Source organism: Galleria mellonella, unplaced genomic scaffold (genome assembly GCF_026898425.1).
Source record: "Galleria mellonella isolate WM207_F2 unplaced genomic scaffold, CSIRO_AGI_GalMel_v1 utg63, whole genome shotgun sequence".
Taxonomy (NCBI): domain Eukaryota; kingdom Metazoa; phylum Arthropoda; class Insecta; order Lepidoptera; family Pyralidae; genus Galleria; species Galleria mellonella.
In genome coordinates this window covers 3,961,121-3,984,750 of record NW_026442130.1, presented here as the reverse complement: position 1 = coordinate 3,984,750, position 23,630 = coordinate 3,961,121, and the positions used below count along the sequence as shown (strand labels likewise).

At 32.2% G+C, this 23,630-nt stretch overlaps 1 protein-coding gene across 1 annotated transcript in view; it reads right to left on the bottom strand.

The window, feature by feature from the left end:
- The window catches only part of LOC113521811 (hillarin), an 87,887-nt gene that overhangs the window by 19,051 nt on the left and 45,206 nt on the right, over positions 1-23,630 (bottom strand). The window lies entirely within an intron of this gene.

The window sequence follows — 23,630 nt, the reverse complement described above, 5'->3', positions numbered from 1 at the left end:
GGACTCGGTTGTTATTCCTCTGTACCCTGTAAATTCACTGCCATATCCCGCCCTTCAAACCGAAACACAGCCATGCAAACAGAAACGAGTCATGGTAGAAATACGAATGTTACAGACGTGCCTAAGCAAACTAATTATTACAAAGTCTCCCTCTGGATTTCGAATATTTCTAGGATACAAGTCACAAGCCTTTTTAAATAAAAGTATATATTGCTTTACAAAAACACTTATTTCATATATGTAAAGCGATGGAAGTGTTAATAAGCCAAGTTCATTGAAACGCGTTCGGCACGATGCGTATGCATTTGAGAAGTAAAATTTGTTTCTGCGGACACGTAGAAAAGTTGAAAATGCAGAATAAAGAAATTTATCAAACAAAATAAATGACATTTATAAATTAATTCACTTTTCAATGTCGCCGATTTTTAGGAAGTGACTAGAATGACTAGAATGCTAAGCTATGATACATAACTGCGTAGGATTAATCTCACAGGACAACTTATTAACACAATGTAAGATTTTATTTTGTAAATAGATCCAGAGGTCATCCTTTAATATAGACTGGTAGATTGTATTACATTTATGTCATTTTACAATTGCACAATTGACGGCATTTATCAATTAGTCTCAAGATACCGTCTATTATTTATAGTTGAAGATTGCAATTGCTTACAATAGATAATATGCAGTCATATTATATCTGCAAGTTTCAATGTTGCATATGTACTGAGATATTAATTATTATAGGAACATGGCACTGTTCGTATTTATAGGCAACGGTTTTCTTTGATGGATAAGGATCGAATGGTAATCCCATCTATGCTAACGGTATATAGTGGCGGGGCACCAGTGAGGGATGATAGGTAACAATGAAAAGGCTGGTCAGTTAGCCCATCGTGATGAATACATCAGTAATTCAGTACGATGGTTTTCAGAAGGACCACGTGGAGGTCGACTTGGAGAGTATATTGATAGTAATGGGACTGGTAGTCTGCATTACTAACAAACCCTTCAGGGGGGAAAGGGATTGTTAGTAATGGGGAGTTTAGTCCACATTGCTATTAATATACCCTGTCAGGTCGACCTCCACGCGGTTCCTCCTGGAAATCATCGTGGCTAATTTATCGTTGAATTTGTCACGATGCGTTAACTGACCTACCTTTTCATCTGTACCTATCATTCCTCACTGGTTCCCCGCCAGTGTATACCGATAGCATAGGCGGGGTCACCATTCCATTATCATCCATGAAAAAAAAAACAATCCCTTCAGTTACCACTTTCCATCAGGTAGGTCGTTAATTTGTAATGGCATACAGTAAGTTGCATAAAAACAAAGAACATTGTTCATTAAAATTAACATAAAATTATTATTATTATATAGTTAGAATTATATACAAATAAATAAAAATAAATTATTTTTACAATTTATTTATTCAAACAATTTTATTGACCGAACGAAAATATGGTGCAAAAGAATGACATAATGCTAATAGCATTCTCTACCAGTCATCTTTTGGGATCATAGACTTAGTATAACGTAAGTACATATTAGATTGAAAATATTTGTAATAAATTAGACGCATGATGCTCATGTGTTCCTAAAAAGAAATCAGTCATCGACATAAAATTTTTCACCATAAGGGAAAATAGCGACTTCAATCTACTAAATGTATATATATGCAACTAGATAAATACAATATATAAAAATATAAAAGATGATGACTAGCTACTACTGTGGTAATGTTCATAAAGTGAGTAGGGTATATTAAATTATGGTATATAATAAATAATCTGTACCTACCTAAGTTGTATATTTTTAAATCAGTAGACTTATTTGGTGAGTAGTTATTATAACTTGATTTAGATATTTATGCAGTCTGGTTTATTTATCAACTAGGATATCTATCTATTTACATAACACGAGTATGTGCCACATAACACTAAATGCACCTAACATTCCATTGATCATTCATACAAGGCAATATTAGCTTGTTTATTTCATTAAATACGCAACTATGGCAAAGGAATTTCCTTGTTCAGCCAATCGGTCGTTCTGTTGCGTTCCATTACACAATCGCGCGCCAATCACCAGAGCTCTTAATTAACAACTTTCTCCCGATGCGAGTCAATGAACGGTGTGGTAGGCCGCAGCATCAATGCTTTCGTGTTTAAAAAAAATAATTAAAAAGCTGATTTGATCGCTGTACGTGCTTGAGGGCCTACATTGTTGTAATTTTAAGTTAGAATATGTATTTAGTAGGTATAAGTTGGCGGGAAATCGAATCGGATTGATATCAACTTTTGATCGATATATTTTTTTACACAGATAAAAAATGTAGCCGACGTATAGTAGTGTCGCAGTGCAGTTCTAATTTTTTTTTTGTACTTAAATTTATATCGAAGAATTAGTTGTTGGAAAAGCGCGGGAAACGTTTAAAAAAGCGGGAGTGTTTTTTGATCTTCTTTAAATTAATTTTATTTTTAATTATATAAGGATTAGTCTTATTTATATATTGTGTATTAGATTGTATATATAATTGTATATTTTGTAGTAATAGTGTTTGTTGCTGTAAATATTGGTAAGTAAATTACCTATATTAATTAGACATTATGGATCCACCTATAGACCCTGGGGGACAACCCCCCAGGTGTCTGCAAATATAACTATCCCATTTAATAATAGTTTTGATATATTGGGTGAATCTAGTATGGACACAGATGGTTCTAGCGTTGCAAGTTCTAAACGTAAGCGAGTACGTGGCGAACGTCGCATTTGCAAACATTGCAATAAAAAACGAAGGAGGCACACCAAAGGTCTCGAATCTAAAATTAAAGATAGTGATTGTCAATGTATTGAGGATGAGAATCAAACTCAAGTATCAATACCAGTTGTAAATAATACCGAGTCTGTTAAACCTGCTTCTCCACCCAGTACTTTAAGCAGAACTTTGTACAATGCCGAGGATGTAGCTCCTTATGTCGTTCATGTACAAAAAAATGAAACACATCCTAATGATAACACTACATTACATCCTATTGCATTTGGTCGCTTTTTACACACTAATAAGATAAATAATATAGTGAATGGTAGCCTCAAAAGAATAGGAAGAAACCGTTTATCGCTTTCTTTCTCAAATTTTGAAAATGCAAATGCATTTTTAAATAATAGTCACTTAGAAACACATAATTTTAAGGCATTTATACCTTCTTTCCATGTAACCCGTATGGGAATTGTGAGGGGTATTCCTAAAGATTGGACAGAAGAGGAAGTAATCCAAAATATATCAGTACCTATAGGTTGTGGGAGAATTCTAAAAACCAGAAGAATTAAGAAAAAGACCATTAATGAAGGACAACCAGGTTTTATTAATACTGAAACCATTGTTATTACTTTTGATGGACAAATATTACCAAAAAGAGTATTTATGTTTTACACATCATTAACTGTAGATTTGTACATTTACCCCACTATCCAATGCTATAACTGCTGTAGGTTCGGACATGTCAAGATGCAGTGTCGTTCAAATCCTCGGTGTTATAAATGCAGGCAAAATCATACAGGTGATAAATGTGAAGTAGATGAGGAAAATGTTTCTTGTATCTTGTGTAATGGTTCTCATTCAGCAATTAGTAAGAAATGTCCTGAATATGCACGTCAGAAAGCCATTAAAGAAACAATGGCCCACAGTTGTGTTTCTTATGCTGAAGCATCAAAATTTCATCCTCCCACTTCTAAACTATATTCAGATGTATTAACATCATCATCTCTGTCTAATAAATCTCATTTTCAATCTTCTTTCCTCAAAGAGAAATCATCATTACCACATATTCAATCATCATATAAAAAAACAGTTACACTTAAACCACGCTCTCCTCAAAAAGCACAACAAGGATATGATCGTTCTGCCCATGAAGCCATAGTTAAGGAATATAATATTCCTGCTCCCTCTAATGGTTGTGCATTATCATCAAATAATATTGACAATAATCAATCCATCTTTGATATTATTCTCATGCTTATTAAAGTGTTATCGCAATCGAAAATGATACAAACAAATTTACCACCGTCCAACGATGCCATTTACAATGTATTTTCTCAATTATTAACTTCTCACAATGGATTACAAAGTCCTAATAATTCAGTGGAACTGTCGTAGCATAACAAACAAGAAATCAGACTTATTTTATTTGATTAATAAATATAATCCTTTTATAATAGCTCTCCAAGAGACTTGGTTAAAGCCAGGATATCCTTTTAGGATTTCAGGCTTTACAAGTCTCCGTGATGATAGAGCTGACGGATATGGCGGTGTTGCCATATTGGTCAAAAACTCCCTTCCTTTTTCTTCTTTTTCGCTTCCTGTATATAGCGGCATTAATGCAGCTGCTATAATTATAAATGGTATCTGTTTTGTTACTTTATATATTCCTGATCCTACATGCCAAATATATTCACAACTAGAACAATTATTTTCAATTTTACCTAAACCTTTTCTCGTAATGGGCGATTTTAATGCTCAACACCAATCGTGGGGCAGTTCTACTTCTAATTTTTATGGTGGAAAACTCCTGACGATAATTGACACTTACAACTTATGTATTATTAACTCAGATGTACCAACACGTAGAACTGCACCGAATGAAGGGTTTAGTGCTCCTGACATTTCAATATGTTCTTCTGATTTAGCTTCTTCACTATCGTGGTATCCTCATTCTTCTACCTTCGGAAGCGATCACTTTCCCCTCATTCTTTCTTTTCCAATTTCCATTCCCTCAAGTCGAAAGAGTGGTCCTCGGCTTAAATATAATTTATCAAATGTAGACTGGAATATTTACAAACAATATTTAGATAATAAAATATCGGAGTTACCTATTGTTTACCATGGAAATGAACATCAATGTTGTAATGACTTGATGATAAATATGAAGGAGGTTGCTGATTTATTATTTCCTGTTAAAAATAGTGCTTCAGGGAAAATTCCCTCGCCACCTTGGTGGGACAAAGATTGTACGGAAGCAATTAAAAATCGTAAAGAGGCTGAAAAAAATTATAATAATTACATGACACCAGAAAATTTTGAAATTTACACCGCAGTTTCACGTTCTACTCGAAAACTACTGAAAAAAAAGAAATTAGAAGGCTGGAGAAGATTTTGTTCTTCTATCTGTCCAGAAGTTAATTCATCAGTCGTTTGGAATAATATTAAAAGATTCAGATCTGCCTTTAGTGATCATACATCACGTTCTGCACTCGATTTAACTTTAGCGAATAAATTTTTAGATCGCCTTGCTCCTAGTTATGTGCCGGAATGCCTTTACAATATTTCTCTATCCGTCTCTGACGAATTATTCGAACTTGACTCTCCTTTTACTCTAGTAGAACTTAAAGGTGTTCTAGCTTCTATTAAAGACTCTGCACCGGGAGAAGACGGTATACCGTATTCCTTTTTTAAAAATGCTAGCGATGCGACATTAATTTACTTTTTAAATATAATTAATTCCATAATTATTTCGGGAAATATACCTACTTCATGGAAGTCTCAGATTATTATACCATTTCTAAAGCCTCATAAACCACCTTCTGAACCATCTTCATACCGCCCTGTTGCACTTTCCTCTGTCTTACTAAAGCTAGCTGAACATTTAGTGAAAAACCGTCTAGAATGGTTTTTAGAAAGTAATAACTTACTATCCCCGAACCAGTTTGGTTTTAGGAAAGGTAAGAGCACCTTAGATAATGTGAGCATTCTTATTTCAGATATTCATATAGCTTTCTCACAAAATTTGTCAATCCTCTCAGCCTTTTTAGATATAAATTCTGCCTATGATAATGTAATAATTTCTATTTTAAAAACTAAATTACAAGCTCTAAATGTACCGGTAATGCTTTCTAATTTCATTATTAATATTTTATCAGAAAGAACAATATATATGAATTTAGATGAAGATACCAAATTATCTAGAACAGTATGGAAAGGCCTTCCACAAGGATCTGTTCTCAGTCCAATCTTATTTAACATATATACATACGATCTAGAATTATTCCTTGATAAATCCGTCAAAATTTTACAATATGCTGATGATCTTTTATTATATTTTATTGCGAAGTCCATAGAATCTGCTTCTGCCAAATTATCTGATTCATTAGATTTGTTAAAAACGTGGTTAGATGCAAATGGTCTTAATCTTTCTGTAACCAAGAGTAGTGTAGTTTTGTTTTCAAGAATGAGATCACCGCAACAAATTAAGGTGCTTTATGATAACTCATACATTCCTATAAAGACTGAAATTAAATTTTTAGGTATCGTGCTAGATAATAAATTAACAGGTCTGTCCCACTGTAATTATATTTCTACGAAATGTGAGCGTAACCTCAACATTCTTAGGTGCCTTGCTGGAGTTTGGTGGGGAGCACATCCCGTTTCACTAAAACTTGCTTATAATGGTCTTATAAGGAGTGTCATTGATTATGGAACTTTTTTGTTAGCTCCAGGAAGTTCATTTGCTTTTAAGAAATTGGATTTAATTCAATCAAAGGCCTTGAGGATTATCTCTGGAGCAATGAAATCAAGTCCAATCAATGCTTTACAGCTCGAAGTCGGTGATCCACCTTTGGTTTTAAGAAGGCAATATCTATCTGATCGCTTCTTTTTTCGTTGTTTACAATTATCTGATCATCCGCTTATTCAAAAGTTATCTCAACTACATATCTTTATTTCGTCTTCATCTTATTGGAAACATAAAAAACCTCCATGTTTAATACAAAGTTATGAAAAATATAAATCCATAGAATCTCCCACTTTTACATCGTCCTGTTTTCCCATTTATAAATGCTCATATCAATCTTTAGTTTTATCTCCTAATATTAAATATGATTTTGGGTTATCAAAAAATGATTCAGAATTGAATGCCAAATTTATGTTTATAACTGACATTGAATGGAATGAATGGCACTACATCTTTACTGATGCATCAAAACCAGACAATAGCGGTTGTGTAGGTGTGGGTGTGTTTCATTCACAATTTAATATCGTTCAAAAAATTAAACTTCCACCGGAGTCTTCAGTTTTTACCGGGGAATGTTATGGTATTTTAAAAGCTGTAGAATATATACTTTTAATGAAATTACATAAGGCAATAGTTTTCACTGACTCTATGAGCTCTTTGCAAGCTCTAGCCAAATATCCGTTTAAATCAAAACCAGTTTATCCCATTATTTGTGACATAAGACAAAGTCTTTATCTTTGCATGTTGAGAGGTTATTCCGTTTCTTTTGCCTGGTTACCAGGACACAGTGGTATTAGCGGCAATGACAAAGCTGACCTTATTGCAAGAGAGGCTGTAACTTGTGGTGATATGTATCCGTATCATAATTACTGTAGTGACCTAGCTTGTCTCCCAAAAATATATTTAAGGTATGCCTGGAAGGAATATTGGGAAAAAACAAGTACAATGAAAGGAAGATTTTATCGCCTTATACAACCCGATATTCCTTTCAAACCATGGTTTTGTAAATTAAAGCTTGGAAAGACCACAACAACTATTATAACTCGTATGCGTCTAGGTCACGTATGCACACCTTCTCATTTATACAAGCTTGGTATTGTACAAAGTTCGTCGTGTAATTGCGGTGCTGAAGTGGCGGACTTGAATCATATATTCTTCTCATGTTCTAAATTTGACCACACCTCCCTTTTTAATCATCTCCGATCCATCCGTGTTCCATTCCCAACTTCTATTCTTACTCTACTTTCTTCCAATGATTCTATTATCTATAAAATACTATCTTCATATATATATGATAACAATATTAAGATTTAGTTATATTACATGAATATATTTATAGTTGCATCAATTGCTTTTCCTATATATTTATAAGTATATTCTCATATGTACAAGTATATCCTTCATATCCTATAAATATCCTAGACCTAATCCTTATCCTTTCTAAATTCGTTTGTGTTAGGTATTTTTATTACTATTATCGTTTCCCCGTTTTGTTCTTGGCAAAATACCCTAATATCGGGGTGAACGCCACAAAAAAAAAAAAAAAAAAAAAAAAAAGAATTAGTTGTATGGTCGTTGATTTTGCCTGATTTCATGGAAAATTGGAAAACAACAACAGCATAACAAAGAAAAACTTGTTTTTAACAAATTTAAAGTTTATATACATACATATATACATATATATATATATATATATATATATATATATATATATATATATATATATAAAATATAAGAATGAAATTTATTTGTTCAAAAGATTCAAGGGAAATGGAATTTTAATTTTTCATTATTATCAACTGTGGTACAATTTTGTTATTAGTTTAATAGGGGGAAAATGTAGTTAACATAATGCTTTGTTGAGTTCCTATAACATCGGCTTTACCGACTGTGATAAATCTTTAAGTAAATAATACCAAAACCGACCAGACTCTTTATAAGCTTATCTATTATTGACAAAGGATGAGATAGGTTTATTTTTTAATGCATGATAATGAAATGGTAAATCCGCCTAAGTAATCTCTTCTTCATAATCTTTGGGTAGAGGACATTCAGAAAAAAGACAAAAGGTTGACGAAGGATATATATATATATATATATATATATATATATATATATATATATATATATATATATATATATATATATATATATATATATATATATATATATATATATATATATATATATATATATATATGTGTATGTTTTATTCCAATCAATCAGTACTCCTATTACTAGATGAAGTCCCGTGTAATACTATATTTCGTACATAAAGATATATTACCAATGTCTTAAATAGCAAAATTCATCCTACGCATAATTAGATATTCAACGTGAATACATCTCACATAAATAGATACACGGTATCATTTATGGTGTTTATAACCACATTTGTGGAGTGAGTGGGCTGAACAATTTACAATGTGGTAGCCATTTGAGATAATAAATGATAGAGAATACGCTCAACCATCGGGTGCAGAAACTTAAAATTTACCATTTAGATATTTATATAAATTGCTTTAAATTTTAAACACAGAGAGAAGTAAAATTCGTTTATGCCGTGGGTAGGTATTGTACCTATAACAATAAATTATGTAATGACAAAAAAAAACCCGATGGAAAGCAATAATAGTAAGCAATAAAGTGGCCTATATATTATTACGTTTACTCTTTCTGTTTAGTGTAACGGTTCACTGAAAGAGAATGCCATCAAGCATTAAATCCGTTCTGTGTGTTTATATAATGTCTTATTTTAATGTGTGCAAAAGTATAAATAAATATGTATGAATTGCACTTTGAATATCACGAAATGTATGACGACCACAGGTGTTAATGTTATTATTCCAAAGGAACAAGTTATTCTGCGTCCATATATAATTCAACTGTTATGTCATACTCTTAATAAGAAATAATTGAAGATCAATTGTCAAAAAAAAAGAATTCAATTGTAACAAAACCAGTTATTTTGATTTAAAAACTAAACTGTCGAATACATTTTAATAACATTTTTATGTAATCTGGTAGTACCTATGTTATCCTTACCGAATAAAAATAATTTTCCAAATCGGTTCAGAACTAACGGAGTAATGAAGTAATAATGATAGAAAAATACAACCGAATCGAGAACCGTCTTCATTTTAAAGAAGATTATTATTCATTTTAAGTTTTCTACTTTGAAAAGCGATATGCAACATAACGCACATAAACCAATACAAATCTAGACATTCTAGAACTTGTATGTAAATTTTCAATGCCTGTAGTATGCCAATCTGCATAATATTGTTGGCCAGTCGCGTTGGAGCACTGCATAATACTAACTTCCGACCGCGTACTATACAAATATAGAATATGATTTATGACTTAATGTGCGAACGAACTGTACCAGCACAGGTTCTAGTCCAAGTCGTCGTATTCCTAGCACCGTTATTCCCACGGCTGCAAGTGCATTCACATTGCATTATTGCAAACTCTTTGTTGATATACATACTCGTAATGATTTATTGTTCGAATGCAGCCTTTGACTCGTCTATTGTCGGCGCAGCCAATAAATATTGCTTCGATCAGTTAGCGTCTGAAGAAGGACCTTGTTTATTGTGTTCGAGTTGTTTGACTTTTGTAATCTAATACGGTTGTTTTTTTTTATATTTATACCTACGAAATTATCCTCCATCTTTGCTCTTTGAACTCTGCATTTTTTTTATTGAAGTGTTGTGATTATTATTTTTGTAATTTAATCATACATTAACATGACTTTTTTTTAATGTTCAAGGTTCTGTGTTGCGTGTTATATTATTTACACAAAATTAAGATATTAAAATTTTTAATAATATCCAGTTGTCAGGTTAATATGAGAAGTTAAAAAATTAAAGATATAAAGCAGAATTATTATTATTATTTATAGTTATCAGACTGGCAACTTAGTATAAAAGTCTCAAATTTTGTTGGCATGAATGAGGACTACTCTACAACTACTTTCATGATATTATCATCATTACTATTACAACCAAAATTACAACTTATCCATAGTTCACTGATGAACACAGTTCTCTCATAATTTTGCCACAGAATTCGCGTTCGTTCGTTCCGCACGTAGGATCGTATTTTGTGGTAATGTAGCATAGATAGAGCATCGAGTCTTAAAACGGCTCAAAAATTACCTAGTAACTAATACATTTTTTTTTAAATTAAAACAAAAGGCGCAATTTTTCGTTGTTGCAAGTAATTAAATTAAAAATTGCCAGATCAGATACAATGTTTAATTTGAATTGGGAACTATTTGGATATAAATATGCATAATTATGTACCTATTAGTTATGAATTAACATACATGTACATATACAGATAAATACTCTTTATTGCTTCCTGCAAAAGATTACAATAGTAAACTTATTATAGGTACAAACAGTTACAGGAAATAATTACAGTAAATGTATTAATTAAAATGGCGGTCATTTTCAATTATTTTAACACGAAAACCTATTTTGACTACATTCAGATATAATCAAAGTAATCAGTGAAGATAAGCATCATTACGAATCATCATGCATTGTTTATTCTTTCAATTATATTCGTAAGACTGTATCATATTTATTTTTCAATTTAATGTTACAATATATTTTCTCCCATATACAGAGTAATAAATGTATTTATGGCAATTCTATTCACGCACATATGGATAAAAAAGTTATTTTTCGTGAATCATTTGTATGGAGACACTCTATCTATATAATCTAGGCCACATAATTATTTAGATAGAGTGTCTCCATACAAATGCTTCGAAAAAAGAGGCTCAACTTTTTCATACAATTTTGCGCGATAAATAGTTATTTGTGTTTCCTTCATAAGTTCTATATTTATTTTGTTGTTTATATATATTTGTTTTGAATCTTTTTAATGCGTAAATATTTATTTAATTTATTAAATAATTTAATATATAGACACATCAATATACATAATGTGTCTAAGTATACAGAACACTGTTAAAAAAACGAGTCAGCTAATTTGACAATTGGCCGACAAAAAGTCTAAGAACAAGGTAAAAAGTTGACTTGTTTTTGAGACAAGATGCTCTATCTATATTATTTAAGGTCACAGAGTACGATTGTCTATGCGAATTGTACTTTGTGATATTGTGATATCCCATGACAAACAAATATTTATAAATATTTATTTCATTAAATACTACACGGCTACTGATATGTAACTGTGAGCACATCTATGTACAATATTTTATTAATTACAAAAGTACATTAAAATAACGGATTCCTATTCAAATTATAATAATTAGAGCGCTGACACACCAGATGCATTTAGTTGAATCCGTTTCCTGCGGCCCGTTCGCACCGTCCAAACAATGCTTATAACATGTCTTTAACCCGAAATCTTCATATTGTTAAATAACATTACGGTATTTTCATTAGTTCCCCCACTGTCGTGGGAAGGAATACGCTTAAAGGTCACCGGGTCAAGTTGAATCTGGTTTTTGTGACCGTTAAAGGCGGAAATCATCGAATCAAACATGTGAATTCATATATTTTTCAAACGAGATAAACGTTGGTCTAGACATGTAAATTAATAGTTACCATTTTGTTTAATTAGAGTCTGTTACTGTGGGAAATAAATTAATTATCTATTGACTATTATTATTATTATTTGTTAGTAGTATAAAAGGTAATACAATTCTTACTAATATTATTGAAGTTAAAATTTTATTATCTATCCTTATTATTGGGAGGAATGGGCAACAGCGTTCCTTTTAAAAACATCACCAAAGTCTATGGCTGATATGATGATAAAGATCATTATTAATATTGTAAATGTAGAAGTAAGTTTGTTTGTTTGTTTGTTTGTTTGTTACTTTATAATGCCTTAGCAGCTTAATCAAATACTATGATAAATTTCATATACACGTATTATATGGGATGGAGAAGGATCATCATTATCATCTCTCCCTCTCTCTCTCTCTCTCTTCGTCCACTTCATTACTGAAGGTCGTGTAATTTAAAGGTATCTATTGTCTCTCTTATGATCATTATTATCATCATTATATTTAGCTTTTATTCACAAATTCAAAAGTGTGGATTTTTTTTTTATTAATAACCACCGAAATAGATCATTTCTAGATGGTATAGTAATATAAAACATGCACTAGGTTTTAAGTTCGATATAAAATACCATAGAAAGAGAATGCCACAGGCATTATTCTTAATCTATTTAAACTAGTTCTTAATTTAAATAGATTTTATTTGGGTCCAAAACAAACATGCTAAGTACCTACATACAGTTGCGATATTTATTTGAATTTGGTCTGTCAGTGCATCATCAGATATATCAGTCAAAAGAAGACCACAGCGATCAAAATCATGTTGTTATACAACTTTTCTATTGTCGACTGCCTTCCTGCCTTGCCTTCCGTAACAATCCCATTATTAGCCCCTATCTCGCTCTCTCGATCGCCGGCTGTCCTAAGAGCGAAAGAGACAGGCCGGTTGGGAAACGGTTTCGCTTAATCGCACTTGTTTTTCATTTCAATCCGATTACAGCTTCCATGTAATTAAGTTATTGTACTGTTAAAACAGTAAATGGCGTATTTTATTAGATTATTAGTTGTTTTATGGAAGCATGTGTTCTCTAAATAAGGTTTTTATGGCGATGTGTCATAAACTAATTTTCCGGTCAATTAAACTACATTTATTATTATGTATATAATATAGTTTGCATATCTATACTAATTACGTTATTACGTAATCATTTTTAATAAAAAAAAATAGAATGAATTCCTATATTTATTCTTCTCATTACCGTTACATCTTTTTATTATCATTATAATTTTCATTCATCATCTATTTCTGAACATGAAATATTTTCCAAAATTAGTTACATCTTTTTTTTAAATATATATAATTCTTATTGAGGAGTATATTTCGAACTGGTATCTATAAAAAATTAAATATACGAAATAAAAGAATATAAATAAAATTATAATAATAAAATAATAAGAAACCTATTTTAACTATTACACTGTTTTGTCACTTTCATTCAAACAGAGAATATAGCACAAAAGAAAGAGACAAATCAATTTTTTAAGAATAAGGGGGTAACTATAAAAAGTATTACAATACGATTTTAATTATCGAAACGTAATCAATGTAATGTCGGCTAGAATAAAAATAAGAAACAAGTACAAAAAATAAAAAAGCGGGATTGAAAAACAAATTAACTTATTTTAAAGTCAGTTAAAAAGTATCCGAGCCACGAAAGTAAAAGCACGTCGGTATAAATATGTTAAAACAGTTTATACTCATGCATGCAACGAAGGTGGTCGTTACTGTGGTCTGTTCGTCACTTTAAAATAAATGTTTGTGCATTATTTTAGCTATAAACGGTTACATATTTCGCGGTGACAGTTTATTGGCTTTCTATATTTTCCGGTTGCCATAATTTCCATGTAGGAACATAACTGCGATGATTTCCGATTCCGGAGAAATTAAGCAATATACTAGGTGAAATTGTGATCAAAATTTCGAATCATCAGAAATTAAAAACAATCATTATCATCATTACCATATATTATTACATATATATAAAAAAATCCATCCTTAGTAGACAATTGCACTTGCCGTGTTAATACATACATAATATGTGTTAATACATAGATATACCTATGTGTATATAACTATGTATCTATAAATACAGCGGTTTTTGTATTTTAATAAGAGTAAATATCATATATTTTTTTAAAGTAATATTTACACTAGCAATCGCCTCGGGCTTCATACTGGTGGGTAGATAGAAAAATAATAATAAATAATTAGATAAAATACAGCTTATGTCACTCGCTGAATATATATGCATAATGTAACTTTTTACATGTGAAAGAATTAAAAAAATCGGCAAAGCATTGAGTTTGTGCTTCACAAACAAAAAATTTAATCTTGCCTCTTCATACTCATAATTTGGTTTAATTTTATTTAAATATCTGACTTATTTTTATTTACTACTACATATAACTGCACAAATTTGTTTTGTTATTTCTGTATACGGTTGACTAATAGTTTATTTATTTATAAAAGATACACCAACAATATGTTCACAATAATTAAATAGACTATGTAATATACATATATATATATATATATATATATATATATATATATATATATATATATATATATATATATATATATATATATATATATATATATATATATATATATATATATATATATATATATATATATATATATATATATATATATATATATATATATATATATAAAAGTAAATAATGAAAAATAAATTAACACTACATGGTGTTAATTGTAATTTTTACATTGTTTATAGATGTTATACTTTAATTTAAAAAATAAATTTATTATTTTTTAGGATATCGGTTTTCTATTAACCAATATAGAATGAGGGAACATTAAATATTAAGTAGCAGTAATGATAGTTAACATAGAACTTCAATCAGTAATAAATAAAGCCCTTTAAACCAGCTATCTATCGCGTTTTGTATCTAAACTCGGCAAGCGATGTCATATTTCATCCCTAGCGTGCGTGGGCGCAAGGCCGACGTCCTACAGCCCGTCCATTCATATAATCTTGATAACTGCGTACTGATGCATTCTAAGAGTATTCATATCATTTACCGAACAATATTTGTATGTTTATTATTTAATTAAACTTGAAATTGTTTTAAAAAAAACTTAATTAATGATTCTCTTGACGTATCCGAATTACGTGTCGGAATTTATTTCTATTGTACACACGATTTTCCTAGATCTACGCACGAAAGTTCGGTGCTCGAGAATAATGTCCGGTTTTCACCGAGACAGGAGCCAAAGGCTGGCCTTCTTTGGCGCGAATCATACGTGCAGATACTGGGTCATAAATGCATTATTCAGCGCGCGTCACTTTTGCGAAGAGCTCATTCATATAAAGTAATAATAACGTCATGATGAAATCAGATATGCTTGTAACAAGAAAGGGTAATCTGATGTATAGATATACCATTTATGAAATTACTGCTTTAAATTATACTAACTTTTACCCATGACTTTGTATGCGTACATGGGAAAGGGACTGTTAGTAGTGGTGTCTAACTCACGCGGTTTCCAGGGAGTTTAAAATTATATTCCTAAAAAAAAAATAACTGAGTACAATTATTGTAAAACCAATTGTTTTGATTAAAAAACTAAACTACTGTACCAATTTTGGTAAATTTTATATTTTTTTTAATACAACTTAGAATGGCAAACAAACTGACGGCCCACCTGATGGAAAGTGGTAACCGTCGCCTATAGACATGAGCAGTATCCTGGACGTAACAGAGTATACTGTTTCGCCCATGATACCCCCCATGCGTTGCCATTCTTGAGGACTCAGGTGTTATTCCTCTGTACCCAGTAAATTTACGCCATATCCCGCCCTTCAAACCGACACACAGTCATGCAAACACAACTGCTTCACGGTTGAAACACGAATGGGACAGAGGTAACCAAGCAATCGACTTTTGTACAAAGTCTCCCTATGGCACCAATTTTTAAGTATATCCTTTTAAATAAAAAAAAAAACCATTCAAATCAGTTTAAATCTGACGGGGTTATAAGGTAATAAAAATTAAAAAAAACAACCCAATCGAGAATCTCTTTCTTTTTGAAGTCGGTTAAAAATTATAATAATCAAATAATGACCACTATTGTGGCCATAAGATAACATTTTTGTTTGAAATAACGACGTAACACATTAAGGAAAGTTTCTCATAAAAAAAAATAACAAAGATAAATAAGTAACGACCAATTATACCTTTACAGGGCACAATGGAGTAGAATTGTTACTTAATCTATCAAAATAACATTAGATAAAGCTCAGATATTTTTTTTAATAGGTTTATTTTTTTTATGAAAGTGGTAACCGTTGCCTATAGACATGAGCAGTACCATGGACTTAACAGAATATACTGTTTCGCCCATAATATCCCCTATGCGTTGCCATTCCTGAGAACTCAGGCGTTATTTCTCTGTATCTTGTAAAATCACTGCCACATTCCACCCTTCAAAACAAAACACAGCCCTGCAAGTACAACTGCTTAATGGTGGTAACACGAGGCGAAGGTGCCCAAACAAAAGACTTTTGTACAAAGTCTCCCTCTGGTAATCTTTGTAAACTATTTGTTAAATATAATAGCACGGAGTCTTGTTCATAGATGTGACAAATTACAATTCAATACAACCATAAAATCCCAGTACCGACGATGTCACGGAAATAGATCTTACAGAAATTTCCATCGTGTCTGCGTCGGTGCCCTTTTTTGGTGTTTGCGTGTATATTTTCTTACGTTAGGTAAAAGTCGTTTGTTAGTTTTGGTCCGACTCGCCTCCAGTCCGTTGCGACACCTACATAAGTAAGCGTACTATTTAAGGCGATTGTAGGGTGGGCATTTTATTTCTCGCATATATATGTAAAATGACTCAGTAGGGTTTACGCACAGTTATAGATAGAGGCTTACGTAATGCAGAATGATGGATTTTTGACGGATTGCGACATCTGACACGTTTGTTGATTAGAAACATAGATTAAGAATGGTACCTGCTCTTTCTAGGAATAGAATATTTATCTTTGCAGAACAATATATACAATATGTACATAGTTCTGAAAAAAAAAAGTGATTTCATGAACATATACACACATACACGCACACATACACGCACACACACGCACACACACACGCACACACACACGCACACACACACACACACACACACACACACACACACACACACACACACACACACACACACACACACACACACGCACGCACGCACGCACGCACGCACGCACACGCACGCACGCAAAGAAGATAAATGACGAGATGTTTTGGATTTGTGTAATTGTGTGGTATTTATTATTTTTAGAAATCCTAAACTCTCTCTCTCATGTGTCTGCATTAAGATTTTCCAATGAGCAGTTTCTTGCTCCGCAAGGAGTTGTAATCGTCACAAAATTGATACGAAATTAACATGGTTACCAACCTTATGGACAATAAAAAAAAAATTGTGAAAATTGTCCATTTGTTCTTTTCACAGTGATTTATCTTCACGAAACTTAGGAAAGAGGTTACATTTAAATTTATACTCGTACATATAAAAACTATAAAGAGACCGTGAGTTTGCTATAAAACAATTTTGTACCTGACTCATTGTCTTTCATTGTAATGGGAAAATTCTAAAATCGCCGCGCGATAACCATAGTTTATTATAAATAAAATTAAAATAAGATATACAATATGTTATAATAGTAATTTAGACGCGTTATATTCATAACTTCGTTGGATTTAGTCCATTTTTTAAATAAATCAATCCCACTTTGTAAAATCTTATATGGATTTTCTAAATTGATTTCTCTGCTAAAATGTTCGATAAAAATTTATACAGAGACCAATGTAATTGGTTAGACCGCAATAAAACGGCAAATCATCTATTTAAATATGCGTTTGAATAATGTAATATCAGTTTGCTAATATAATTAAGTAAGGTTACTTCATCTATGTTAATGGATATATTATAAAACCGGTATACTTAGGACGTTAAGGAGTTTATAATTTATAAATATTGGCAGCGGTTATAAATCTTACTAATATCATAAAATTTAAACTAGATGATGTCTGTACATGGAATATATTTAAGAAAAATTCATATGAGACATCTTAATAGAAGCGTCAGAAGCCAAAACATTTTTTTTGGAAATTTTGTCTAACTGTATGTTTGTTTCGGTATCACGCAAAAACTAGGACACTGAATTGGGTATCGCCATCACAGTTGTGTTCCTGAAGGTCTAACTTAATTTTTTTTATACAACTTAAAATGGCAAACAAGCTGACGGCCCACCTGATGGAAAGTGGTAACCGTCGCTTATAGACATGCGCAGTACCATGGACATAACAGAGTACACTGTTTCGCCCATGATACCCCCCATGCGTTGCCATTCCTGAGGACTCAGTCAGTAAATTCACGCCATATCCCACCCTTCAAACCGAAACACAGCCATGCAAACACAGCTGCTTCACGGTTGAAACATAAAATTTGTTATATGTTTTATGTAATTATTTATTACATTACATCTACTGGGTGAGCTTTACAGTCTTCCAATACGCTCACCCAGGATATATTTAGTACAATAACATGTATAAAAAAGAAATAATACTCATAAATAAATTTAATTTCTAAATTTCTGTACACAAACATCTTTATTTATCTTGACACGTCATCTGGAAGTGGTAAATTAAATTGGGTTTCCTACTTTTGAAATCCAAGCGTACGAAGCAGCGAGCAGATAACTATCAACAACAACACACATACACACAACAATAACAACAGTTATAAAATATATGTATACACTAAATGTATAGCTTCATTAGTTATCTTAAATTATACTGTCATCATCATCATCATCGTCATCATCATATCAGCCTTTAAATGTCCATTGCTGAACACAAGCCTCTCCCTTGGGGGCTTGTACCAGTAGTTTACGCTTAGCAGGCGGATTGGCAACCGCAGTTAGACTTTAGAGATGTTTTAATAGGAACGCCCATCTCTCGTTCTCTCTCAGTTGTCTCTTACAACATCCACGGAAAAGAAAGAGGTTGACTATTCTACGCTGGGACCACACTGTAAATTTTAATATAAAAATGGGATCTCAAAATAAATTAAGATTTTGCTGTGGAAGGAACAACAATTATAATGACCCAATTAATATTAAACCAATATCGATTTGAAAACAAACAACATCAATATCGATTCAACATTTGCAAAGATATTACATAATTACGAGTAGAACCTCCTTTTAGAAGTATATATATTTATTGGATGATAATAGAATGGTAATCCCGCTTGTGCTACCGGTATATGCTGGCGGGGCACCAGTGAGGGACGATAGGTTTGGATGCAGGTCCGTTATCCCATCGCGACGAATTCTTATACCTCACAATTGTAAAGCTGCGAGATTTAGAAAAGCAAAAAAACAGCAGAGTTATGCGGAAAATATAGAATTACCATGGCTAATATACAATGTGTAGAAGAATGCAATAGTATCCGCGGATCATCCCGTAATTGTCGAGTCACGCTAGATTTCTCGCTTAATGATGGCTCCAGACTCGAGAGCTATTTTTCGCATGTGTTCCAAATCACTAGCATTAGCGTTGATGAATGAGATTTTTAAAATACGTTTATTTATCATCATGAACTGTCCACTGTTGAACGTAAGTCTCCCCCTTGGAGGGGTTTGCCAGCAGTTGCCACGCTTGGCAAGCGGATTGGCAATGGTAGTTAGGTTTTACATGTTTTAAAAGGGATGATGCTACCCATCCCTCGCCCTATGTTAGTCGCCTTTTACAACACCTACCGGAAAGGAAAGTGTGGCCTTTTCCATGCCAACAACAAAATGTTTACTTCTATTACATGGAATTTATATATTATTATCTATATATTATTCTCTCTTCTATTTGATTTCTTGTTACATTTATAACAATTTTAATGGTAATACATTTATGTGTCTTATATTGGTCATACCTGCACATCTTATTTAAATATTTTACATATTTTGCGAAATAGTTTCGGTTCGAGGTGTAAGTTTACAAATGTTAATTCTAATTTGTGAAAGAAGAGATGCAGAGTAGCAATGAAAAAATGATTTATAATATCCGAAATACAGAATAGTACTTAATTAATGTTTCACATAATATATTCCAAAATTACATTGTTGTTGCTTTTTGTTTATTAATAAAAATATGTTCATTTATAAGTGAATATGACAAAAAGATAGCATTTTATAAATATCTATTTATGTCACTTAATGATCGACGAATGGGCTGCAGCATTTCTTTGAAAATATCACTAAAAGCCTAATTACGGTTGCTAACCCGACTGCCAAACATGGCTACTACTGGCAAAACTCCCCTTATGGGGAAGATTTATTAGATCAACAGTGTACAGTTTACGGCTGATATGATCTGTTTATGTAATTTATATTTACGAGTACTTAAATTCGACATTAATTAAGGCTAATAATATGACATCTTACATACGAGTATATTCGAAAAATATTAGTCTTTTTATAGCTATTTAGACGGATAAAAATAAATACCGCTGTCCGCTTTTGTCTTGTGACAAAATATTGCCTTGGATTTCTCGAGCACACGCGATCGGTTCTACTCCAAGGGACAGGAATGCGAGATCTTCAGATACTAAGATATCAGAACTTCAATTTCTTTTGTACATACGATGTGTGTGGATTATTTGGTATATACATAACAGGATACGTTTATATTCTAATGCATTAAGCCCTTAATATTATTTTTATATTTATTTTGAATAACTTTACTGACAATATGAAAATATGGTGCAAAAGGCGGACTTAATGTTAGTAGTAAGTTTAGTTTCGCAGTTTGAATACCGAATGGTTAAAACTAGGCTTCGAGCAGGGATCTTACAATTTACCTAAGGATGCCTCGTTTAGAGATGAAACATGTGTAGCAAAACGTGCGTGAACAAAATGGCCGTCGGAGATTGATGGTTAATATGGAAGGTTATGAAATTTCTGGCAGTAATAGTGATGGTCAATCTTCTAATGTTGGCAGTCACACATATCGTCATAGTCGTAGAATACTGACGGATCTTTATATGTAATATTTGTCAGATCCGTCAGTATTCTACGACTATGACGAATATAATTGTAACGGAATTAAACAAAATAATTACAATAACCAGTGATTTGGACTTTCGCAAGATAACACCTAGATCAGTAAAATATTTAATGCAAGTAGCATTCTTTATCAGTCAAGCTTTGAGATGAACAGTGGAGCAGGAAAGCGGTATTTCGTTCTTAGGAAAGGTTAGAATAAACAAATAGTGATTAGTTTTTTTTTTTATTTCATAATTTTTCATCATTATCATATCAATCTTTAATTGCCCACCGTTGAACATAAGGGGTAGGCCCTTGGGGGGGTTATGCTAGTAGTTGTTATGTTTGGCAGGCGGACTGGCAACCGCAGTTAGGGTTTGAAAATGTTTTAAGAGGGACGCTGCTGTCCATCCCTCGGCCTACCTTAGTCGACTTTTACGACACCCATGGGAAAGGAAGGAGTGGCCTATTCTATACCAGGACTATATGGCTACATATTTGAGAAGTATGTGTGGTATTACTTTAAAAGATAGAGTAAGAAATAATGTGATTAGAGAGAAGTGTGGACTGAAAGACGATGTAGTGACAAAAATCGAAAAAGGAATGTTGCGTTGGTTTGGTCATTTGGAGAGGATGGATGAAAGAAGAATTACGAAAGAGATTTATCGAGCAAGAATGAATGGCGATGTCGGTAGGGGCCGCCCTAGACGGACGTATGTCGACCAAATAGGCGACGTGCTGAAGAAGGGCCAAATTAAAAGTACCCGTAACCGGCGAGCGTGTATGAAAAGATTGATGAATGTGGAAGAAGCGAAAGAGGTTTGTTTGAATCGAAGCATTTGGCGTTCCATTGTTTCTGCCTACTCTAATGGGAGACAGGCGTGACAGATATGTATGTATGTATGTATATTCATAGTTTTTATTCTGTGTCAAAACAATTTAATGAAAATATAAACAAACATATAATCAACTTGACTATAACACAGTCTGCTGATGTCCAATTGTGGTAGATACCAATCAAAAATTAATTATTTGTATGACTGCTTTGATTTGTTACTGATTTTATTCATAATGAGAGTGTTTTACTAATAATTCCAACAAAGTTTACTAAAAAAATTAATAGAAAATTGGTGCATACCTACAGAATATAAACAAATTGATAATCCTTTTTTAAAGTGGTTTTTCATTTCAGCCGTTAACTGTCTTTTGTTGAACAATAAGCCTTTCCCATAAGGGCAGTCTTGCCAGTAGTTGCCACGCTTAGCAACCGCAGTTAGGTTTTTAGAGATGCTTTAAGAGGGACGCTGTTACCCATCCTTTTACCATGAAGTTCCTTTAGTCGCTCTGTTACGACAGCTACAGGAAAGGAAGTGGTGGCCTGTTCTATGACGGGACCACACAAATTAAGTAGTATTTTAAATAATAAATAAGAAACTTCAAAATTTCATCATATTTAGTGTAAAAAAATACAATAAAATACAGAAAAATTATATAGAAACCTAGACCAATGTTGACATTTATGTAAATGACTGGAAATTGCCTTCGAAACCGCAAAATAGGAACACTTGATCAATAATGGTATAATTTGTAATGCAATGCATGGCAACACTCCTGCTTTATACGCAATATAAAATTGGAACTCTTAGTATTTTTACTTTATTAGCAAACAAGTTGTGAACTTCAGCTTTGCTTTTATAAATAAGGACAAAAAGTATACAACGTAATAATTGTAGTCATGATTCGTTTATGTACCAAATTTCACTGAAATTTTTTCAGACTTAGATTAGGTAACAAATATATAATATATAAACTTTCGTAGGATAAAATAAGATTTTATTCTAAAACCAACTTTTTAAAAGAAGGTGGTTTTGAATTTGTCGGTTATTTTTTTTGTGCCTATGAACGGATTTAATTTTATTTTTAATAGAAAAGATTCACTCACCCGGGGCTGGGTAAACTATGCTTTTTTTTAATGGTTTTAGAGCGCTGGGTTCTTAACAGAAAAATTATTACACAAAATTGCAAAAAAAAGGATTCAATCTGGCAATGTGTCGAGCAAGAAGTATATATTGCAATAATATCTACGCCCATACACAATGGAATATGATTAATATGCTCAGTATGTTCCAATTCCATCATTCTCATTGCTTTTTCGTGTAACATTTGACATGTATTGTCCTCAAGGCATATGCTCGCGTTTGCTTCAAGGTTGCTTCACTTGTAATCCCTAATTCGGAGTGTTGTCATCGCCTACTTATGCTATTTCTACGAAATGGTAGAACTTGTTTAATTATAACGAAGAACTTTGTAGTAGTTCATGATAAAATGTTAAAATATTTGATAATTTCAATTATTAAATATTACAATTTAGTAAATAATTTATAAATTTAAAAATTAAGTTTTTTTTTACACTACGAAGGCGGCAAAGAAGCATATAACCC